The sequence below is a fragment of the Cervus elaphus genome, chromosome 32, assembly GCF_910594005.1.
Source record: "Cervus elaphus chromosome 32, mCerEla1.1, whole genome shotgun sequence".
Lineage (NCBI taxonomy): Eukaryota > Metazoa > Chordata > Mammalia > Artiodactyla > Cervidae > Cervus > Cervus elaphus.
Window position 1 is genome coordinate 32,415,691 of NC_057846.1, and position 10,019 is coordinate 32,425,709.

The following is a 10,019-nucleotide window of genomic DNA, read 5'->3' on the forward strand; positions in this document are numbered from 1 at the left end:
ACCCAAACTCTTGGCCATTGAGTTGGTGATGCCATCCAACCATCTCATCCTCTCTCGTCCCCTTCTCCTCCTGCCTTCAGTCTTTCCCAGCATCAGGGTCTTTTCCAATGAGTCAGCTCTGCATCAGGTGGCCAAAGTATTGGAGTTTTAAGCTTCAACATCAGTCCTTCCAATGAACAGCCAGGACTGTTCTCCTTTAGGATGGACTGGTTGGATCTCCTTGCAGTCCAAGAGACTCTCAAGGGTCTTCTCCAACACCACAGTTCAAAAGCATCAATTCTCCAGTGCTCAGCTTTCTTTAAGTCCAACTCTCACATCCATACATGACTATTGGACTAAAGAATAAGACTTGAAAGTTGAAATATTCCTTGATTCATGAGCTGTAGAATGGATGTTTTTGTTGGTAGACATGAAAACAATGTTGAATAATGTTGCTATTGCTGCATTACCAATAAGCAGTAATATCTTGAATTGTTTTCTGAGCAGTAGGTTTCAACAGTGGGTTTAAAATATTCAGGAAACCGTGCTGTAAGCATGTTGTCATCTAGACTTGATTCCATTTATGGAGCACAGACAGAGTAGATTATCATTCTTGAGGGCCATGGGATATGGGGGACTGTAAATGAGCACTGGCTTCAACATTAAGTCACCAGCTGCATTAGCCCCTAACAAGAGAGTCAGCCTGCCCTTTGAAGATTTGAAGCCAGGCATTGACTTCTCTCTAGCTATCAAAGTCCTAGACGGCATCATCTTCCAACAGAAGACAGTTTTGTCTACATTGAAAGTCTGTTGTTCAGTGTAGCCACCTGGATTACTTAGCTAGATCCTCTGGGTGACTTGCTGCAGCTTCTACATCACACTTGTTGCTTTACCTTACACTTTTATATTATGGAGACTGCTGCTTTCCTTAAACCTCACGGACCAAGCTCTGTTGGCGTCACACTTGTCCTCATCACTCAGCCTTCATAGAATCGAAGAGAGTAAGGGCCTTACTTTGGATTATGCTGCAGCTTAAGGGAATATTGTGACTTGTATGATCTATCCATACCACTAGACCTTCATCAGCAATAGGACTTTCACTTTCTTAAAATTCATGTGTTCACTGGAGTAGCACTTTTAATTTCCCTCAAGAACTTTTCATTTGCATTCACAACTTGGCCATTTGGTGCAAGAGGCCTAGCTTTTGATTTAAAATGAGAGATGTGGGACTATTCCTGTCACTTGAACACTTAGAAGCCATTATAGGGTTATTAATTGGCTTAATTTCAGTATTGCTGTGTCAGATACAGGAGAGGGAGAGATGTAAATAGTTGGTCAGTGGAGCAGTCAGAAGGCACAACATTTTCTAAGTTTGCTGTCTTATATGGGCCCAGTTTATGTGCCCATAACTATTACTATATTAATATCAAAGATCATTGATCACAGGTCACCATAACAAATAACAGTGAAAAAGTTTAAAGTATTGCAGGAATTACCAAAATATGACACAAAATGGGCAAATGCTGTTGGCAAGATAGCACTGATAGATTTGCTTAACACAGGGTTGCTACAAGTCTGTGAGGCACAATAAAGCAAAATCCAAAAATGAGGTATGCCTGTATTCTGTTGGATGGAATGTTTTATATATATATATATATATGTGTGTGTGTGTGTGTGTACATGCGGGGTCTATTTGATCTAAAGTATCATTCAAGTCCATTATTGTTTTATTGATTTTCTGTCTGAATGATCTATACTTTGTTGAAAGTGGGATGTTGAAGTCCTCTACTATTATTGCATTGCTGTGTATTTTTGCCTTCAGATCTGTTAATAATTGTTTAATATATTTAGGTGCTCAAGTATTGAGTATGTACATATTTGCAGTTGTTACATCCTGCTTAAATTAATTTGGACCTGTTTATCATTGTATGGTGACCTTTGTCTTTTCTTACAGCTTTTGAGTTAGTCTGTTTTGTTTGATACAATTGTGGCTACTCCTGACTTTTGTTTTCTATTTTAATAGAATATCTTTTTCCATCCTTTTACTTTCAGCCTGTGAGTGTCCTTATAGCACAAGTGAGTCTCTTGTAGTGAGCATATAATTCAGTCTTGTTTTTTTATCTATTCAGCTACTCTTTTTAGTTGTAAAAAATCATTTACATTTAGAGTAATTATTGATAGATAACAACTTATCTCCGTATTGTTCTTTGCTTTCTGATTGTTTTGTAAGCACTTTGTTCCTCTCTTTATGTTTGTCCTTGTGAGTTGATGACTTTTTGTAGTGGTATGCTTTGGTTCTTTTTATCAGCAACCGATGTCCCAGAAATGGTGGGACAGAGTTGTGACCGAGGTCTGGGAGTTGGGCACGGCGTAGTGGCAGGCCTGGTTCAGTGTATGGCAAGGCGTTGTGGCACCCACCCTTGGAGAGTGGGGCACCGCTGCATCTGGGGCCCCTGGGCACAGGTCTCACTGTAGTGCGGTCCCAGGAGCAGATGCAGTGGGGGGCACTCCAGACAGCCCTGCTGCTGAAGACTGTGCAATCCTGATAGCAAAGGCTGCAGACATCCACAGCAGGGAGCTCACTGGGGTTCTCCTGCTCTCCTTTCCCCATCAAGTGATTCCTCTGAGGGCTTCCTTCCTGGAGCTGAGCTGCTCTGGACTGGGAAATGAGGGGACGCAGCTGAAATGTTTCCTTCACAGTTCACTGTGTGGCTGTTCTTGCTTTTTAAACTTTGCACAGGTTTTGCTGCTGCTTTGTTGTAGTCCAGAGCTTTCTGTCTTTTAAGGAAACATAGCGTCCCCTATTTTTATTGATTTGCTGTTTCTGTGGAGAGAGAAGTATTAGTGCCTCCTGGCCCTCCTCGCTGGTGCCCTCCCTCACTCATTTCTGTGCTCTTGGGTCTCCGCCCCCTCCTGTGTGATATTCCCTGTATCAGATGGACTTCTTGAGGGTGGGGGCTGAGACTAATTGTGCCTGTTCTAATGAGAGGCTCCTAAACATCAAGAGTATAGGTTTTGAATTTTGATTGTGGTCTTCTGTTTTTAAAATACTCAGTACTGCTCATTCTTGCAAGGAAAATGCTTCCTCTTAAGCAGTTTTGCTGTTTAGTATTCCAGAAAGTCAACAATATTAGGAATATTTTATTATCAGTTTTTGTTTTCTGTTAATGATGTTATTATACTATATACTACTATATTGATATTTATTACTTATTTATTATTTACAGACACTTTTTTCCTAATCATTAGCTACATTGATTGCCTTGCTCTCTATTTTCACTCATTGTGACATATTGACACCCTGGGTTTCTGCTGTATTACTTTAAATGCAAACCCTTCAGAACCAACTGAGGTTATTGAGGGAGCACCGTATTTTGCCTGTGTTTGTTTTGTGTTCTTTAGATAAAATACTTCATAACAGTTGCTGTGAAAAAAAAAAATTTCTGTTTTCTGAAGTCTTTTTTGCTTAAAGTTAGACCTGTTTAACCTGCCTCCCTGGGGCAGGTTTCTACCTGGGCTGAAGTGAAAAACTATGGGAATCACTAAACTGGTACCTATTAGAAGGGAGACAGTATCTTTGAAGGCTAGTTTAAATGGTCATTTTTTTTTTTAAAGCTCGGACCAGTTGACCTGCTGTCTTTAGTATATGTTCATAAATATTACATCCAAAATGATCGTGCAAACGCAGTAATATAAAGGCACGGGAGAAAACTGGTCATAAAATTACTAAGGAGAGAAGAAACAGGGTGGTCACGATAAAATGCGTGTTTGGCGTGGGCTGTGGGTGGGGTCACCAGAGAAACTCCAGGCCTCTTGTATAAGCGTGCCTGTGTGTGCTGGGAAAGCCTGATAGGATGTACTGTATTTTGAAGGAAGCCTTTCAGTTTCTAAGTTACAGTGAAGGAGTATAAGCTCCTTGAGAGCAGGGACTATGACTTCCACATCTTTGATTGCACAATGACATCTACAACAGTGTGTGAGTTAAGAAGTGTTCCACATATAACTGAGTCCAGTGTTAATAAGTGAATGATAGCATTAAATAACCTTTTTTCCATAATATGTAGAAGATTCCTATTTCTTCTGCACCACAAACTGAACCTGTATTTCAGATTTCCCTGCTCCTACAAACTTCCAAAGCCCATTAACTTATAAAGTGTATTATGGAGCGGGTGTCAGCAAACTACTAATCCCTGGGACAAATGTGGCCCATTGCCTATTTTTGTATGGCCTTCAAACTAAGTGTGGTTTTTACATTTTTAAATGGTTGAAAAAAGTCAAAAAGATAAGAGTGTTTCATAGCCCCGGTTATATGGAATTCAGTTTCAGTTTCTTTAAAGCTTTATTGGAACTCAGCTACAATGCTCCTTTGTTGCATATTACTTGCAACTCCTTTTGTCCTACAATAGTGGGATTGAGTAGTTGCAGCAGAGACCGTCTGACCAGCCAGGATGAGACTATTACTGTCTAGCCCTTTGCAGAAAAAGTTTACTTACTCCTACCCCTTGATCTAGAGCAATATGTAAGTTCCATCAATAAATGAGGAGTCAACTGTGGTGAGTGATAGCCTAGAGCTGAGTGTTCAGATACAATAAGAATCCTGATTTTGAACACTGTGAAAGCACTTTAATCCATTGTTCAGCATGAAGCCTATAGGCTGCACAGTATCACCTCCATTTTACAGATGGAAGAATTGAGGTACAGAGAAGTTGACCTGCCAAAGTTTAAAAGGAGCTTCAGACTTGGGGAGTCTGCCTTGAGCCTTTGCACTGTACCCATTTGTTATGCCACCTCCCCTTATAGATTTCAACTCCTTTGATGTTCTAAGAACAACTGGGTTATCCTACATTGCACCAACATTTTCCTGTTACAGTTTTTCTTTTTTTTTAAACTGTACTCCGTGGCATGTGGAATCTTAGTTCCCCAACCAGAGATGGAACCTATGTGCCCTGTAGTAGAAGTGCAGAGTCTTAACCACTGGACCCCTGGGGAAGTCTCCTTGCTGCAGTTTAAATTAGACATTTCCAGTATCTCATTGAACGAAATATTACATATGAGGAAAGCATTTGATGTTCATTCTTTGGATGGAACAAACATAAAAAATATTGTTAATTTCACAGATGACAAAGCTTTCAAGGCTTGTTAAGGGGTCAGTGAGGAAGGGAAAAGATTTATGTTGACCATTTTTCCTTTTGTTCTCAAGGCAAAGTGTATGATGAATCTGTAATGAGACATAGTGGTTAAAGGGCTTAAGCTTGGCTGATGAGGGGCCTGAAGGTGGAGGTGGTTGTTTTATGGATTCTGTATCAAGACTTGCATAAGAGGCTGATGATTCTGAGGCTTTAAGCTAGATCTGCTTTTGGACTTCTGAGTGAGTATTCTCAAGGAAAATTTCCTTAGATTTCTTTAGAGTGAATACTAGTAAATCCTTACATCATACAGTATGATTCTTTAGGGTCATTAAGTCATGCAGTATGATTTTTTAGGATGAATACCAATAAGTCATGTAGTATGAGCAAGTGGAGGATACCAATCCTTTCCCCCCCTGTTGAATAAGAAGGCATAGGAGAAAGCGTTTGATTTCTCATCTAGGTGGTGATGGCAGATGGGTTAGAGGTTGGACCTTCTCCTGCATGTTTCCATTCTTGCTGACCCTGCTCCTTCCAACATCAGCCTACTTTCCCTTTGAATTATTTTTGTCAGTGGGACCATGATTATCACAGTCACATAGGCTTAAAACTTTGGAATTACTTGTGGTTCCCTCTCTCCGTTTATCAAATTGTCCTTTGATTATTTTCCAGTCATAGTATCCTTACTGCAGTCTCTGTTTCCATCCTAGCTCCTCAGACTTGTGCTAAAATTTAACTGACTCTTCTCTCTTCCTAGGTTCTACTGTCATTAAAAAAGAAAAAAACTCCCTAAAATGCCTCTCACCAATCTCAGAAACCTTCACGTTTCTCATGGGGCAAGAGCTAGCCCTTGGTTGGCATTTAAGACACTCCACAGTCTGGTTTTTAGCTACCTTGTAACTTTTATAGTAGCTATCTGCTCTGGGCTAATCATTCTGCCACTCACCGTCATAACTGCATCAGACCAACAGCATTCTATTTCTGTCCCCACAACTTAGCCCATCAGTTTTGTTCTCTTGATTCTGTTTTTGTTTTGTTTTTTTAAAGACCCAATTTGATTTCAGTTTTCTTCCCAGACCACGCTGACCTTTGGCAATAACTCCTTCTATTTGTTCACTTTAGTTTTGTCATAGTCACTGTATCCTTAATTTGTGCTACATGGATCCATATTTATCTCAGTGTTTTTTCTGTTTCATAAAGGATGCTCAGTTAAGAATAATTAATGGTGGCAAAATATATTCTATGAAATGAGTATCTTTTCCTAAAACTGCAGAGTAAAGAGCTTAAGTCTTGACTCAGTTCAGTTCAGTCGCTCAGTCGTGTCCGACTCTTTGCGACCCCATGGACTGCAGCATGCCGGGCCTCCCTGACTTGACTAGTCTCTGGTCAAAAAGGAGTTATTGCTTGGGCAGAGTTATAGAGTTCCTCTTACAGTGTTCCATAAATCAGTTTTTAGAGAAGAAATGTTTAATTCCTGTCTATGCATGACTTTCCCTCTAGGTGCCAGGAAAAGCAAGCAAATGCAAAGTTGCTCAGTCTGGGCACTGCTGATAAACATCTGCTCCAACCACCCTTGGCCTTGAAAAGGTCATTGCTAACCTTTCTTCTGTCTAGAATAGTGATTTGCAAACTTTTTTTTGCCCAAATACTCCCTAATAGTTGCTTAGAAATCATCTTAAAAGGAAATTGTTCTTTTCTACATTTAAAGCTGTTCCTAAGTATAAATATTGGCAAAAGACAGAATTTCCAGCATAGTATAAATATTGACATTTTAAAACAAGACATTGCTCTTTCAAATACATTCAATGCAGGCAAAATATCTTAGAAATTTAATGTCATCAGCCATTTATAAGATAAAGATATTGAAAATTTTACATCTTTGTTTATTCTCTTTGAATTTGTATTTCATTGCAATTTCCCGACAAGATTTTATCCTATAGAAACTACAATAATGCCAAGATAGGGTCCAAAAAGTCAAATTGTGAAAATGTAGGGTCATGTTATTGCTATTATAATGAAAGAAAAAAGGATATTTTAGTCTGTATTATCACACAAGGGATAAAAGTAAATATAGTGGCATTTATTGTACAGACTGATCATTCACTGAACTGAGAAAGGCCCCACCACATGGCTTCCCCAGAGAAACCTGAACATTTGGGAATAAGGGACTGGATTGGGGGGCGGGGTCCAATTCCGTTAGATCTGATTCTTATACTCTTGGAGCTTGTTGTCATAGGAGTTTACTAATATCTTTGTGTCCAAAAGTAATATTGATCACACTGTCATACATCTTTGCCAAATATATATATATAAATTAACATTTTAAAATATATGTATTGTGCTAAATTTATTCTATTTAGCATAATTAAAATCTTTTACATACTCAAAATACATTTAAGATTTTGACACTTGTTAAATGAAATGTGAAATTGTTGAAAGTGCTCTTTTAATGAGAGTAATTTTCTGATTAGTTTATCCCTGGATAAAAGTGGCCAGCTAGAATGAAAGAGATCTCAATATCAGTTCTGTTTTGCCTTTCATTTCTATCTATGTAAATGCTGAGAAACAGCTCCTAAATAAAGAGATGGGTTTGGAAGTAATTTTGTTAAATTTTACTCAATTCTTTAAATCCCATGCCAAGATCATATATTATCCTTCAACTGACAATATGATTAGTTTATTGTTCTTTTTGTTGTTGAGAACAGAGAATTGGTAGCTCTAACTTTTAGAAATATTTGTTACTTAGTGATTCATTCTCAAATTTGGGGATATAAACCCAAATGGCTTTACCAAGACTATCAAATGGTTATTAACTGTACCTGTTATTCTTTCACTTAGAAAAACGTCATTTAATCCAGCTGGAAAATCCAACCAGTTACTTTCAAAAAATTTTTTTCAGATATTTTTTGATACAGTTGGTGCTTTATATATATATTTAACACTATATATTTAATTAAATATATAATTCATTCAAAAACTTTGAGCTTCAGGTTTAATCATTCAATTTATGGTAAATGTCTACCATATAATGAAATTAAGTCAGATATCCATCATCTCCTCATTAAATCAGGTAACCAGATCATATTTCCTTTCTGTCAGAAAGTCTGACCTGACCACTCAAATATTGGGGTAATGAATTTTGAAGAAGAAAATTTATTTAAAATTACAGAATATCTTTTTTAAGAGATTACTAAAAGCACTCAAGGTATAAAATTCATAGATTTAGTGTATATTTTTTAAAAATAATATGAGTCAATACACAACTTCCCAATATTTAACTTTTAACATGTTACAGTCTCTGTAAGCTAAAATTGACTTTATTTTTCTGGGCTCCAAAATCACTGCAGATGGTGATTGCAGCCATGAAATTAAAAAACGCTTACTCCTTGGAAGGATAGTTACGACCAACCTAGACAGCATATTAAAAAGCAGAGACATTACTTTGCCAACAAAGGTCTGTCTAGTCAAGGCTATGGTTTTTCCAGTGGTCATGTATGGATGTGAGAGTTGGACTATAAAGAAAGCTGAGCGCCGAAGAATTGATGCTTTTGAACTGTGGTGTTGGAGAAGACTCTTGAGAGTCCCTTGGACTGCAAGGAGATCCAACCAGTCCATCCAGAAGGAGATCAGTCCTGGGTGTTCATTGGAAGGACTGATTTTGAAGCTGAAACTCCAATACTTTGGCTACCTGATATGAAGAACTGACTCATTCGAAAAGACCCTGATGCTGGGAAGGATTGAGGTCAGGAGGAGAAGGGGACGACAGAGGATGAGATGGTTGGATGGCATCACCAACTCAATGGACATGGGTTTGGGTGGATTCCGGGAGTTGGTGATGGACAGGAAGGTCTGGTGTGCTGCAGTTCATGGGGTCACAAAGAGCCAGACATGGCTGAGCGACTGAACTGAACTGAACTGAGGGAAGCATGTAGATTGATAAAACAAGAAGTAATCTTTCACTAAACATGGGGACATATATTGAACTAGTGTATTTGACTTTTAGTAGAATTAGGAATCAATAACATTATTAGGATCAGATTTTTCTACAGAATATTCTGTAGGGTGCTAAAAACTAACTAGTATGGCAACTAAAATCTAATTTTCTGTCACTAGGTGATTGGAAATGTCATTTCATAAAATTAAATTTGAGATTTGACTGTATTTGAAATAAATATTTCATGATATGATCATGAAAAGTTTTTTTATGTAGGTTTTATTCAGTGCATCATGAAAATTCTGGTAATTAAATAATTCACTGAAAAGTAATTAAGCAGCACTACTAAACTATTCTTGTTTAACTGTTCAAAGGTACTTTTATGGGGGTTCAGTGATTGTTCTGAGGATGAATATTTTAAATAGTATTTTAAAAAGTACTCATGAGAAAAGTTGTTTGTAGTATTCAACATTTCTTACAGGTACTTCCTGCTTTGCTGGTAGGGTTTCCATCAAGAATGATCTATTTCTTCCTGGGCATGAATCTGGAGATGGAAGTAGCCTATTTGTTAAATAAAAATCAGCATTACTTCCACTGTATCCCACTTTACCACATATTCAGATTTTGAACATCTTAACAATTCCCCAAACACCTTGTCTCTAAATCTCCCTGAACAGAAATATAGAACAGGGAGTGTCAGGCAGCCCCAAGGACTCTGGAGGCTTGAATGCTTCAAGGAAGTACAGCCTAGCATGATTTGTAGGGGAGTAGTATGCCTTCAGTTTACAGAATGGAAAGATTGCCCAAGACAATTATCTTGGACAAGACAAGAATTATTGTCTATACAGTATTTTGTTGTTTTTTGATTGCTCAGTTTGAGGGAAGGTTATATTAATATATGAAAGGTGAGGATGTAGAGGAAATTTCCTTTAAAATTACCCCTTAAGGACTTCCTGTTGGTCCAGTGGCTAAGACTCCAC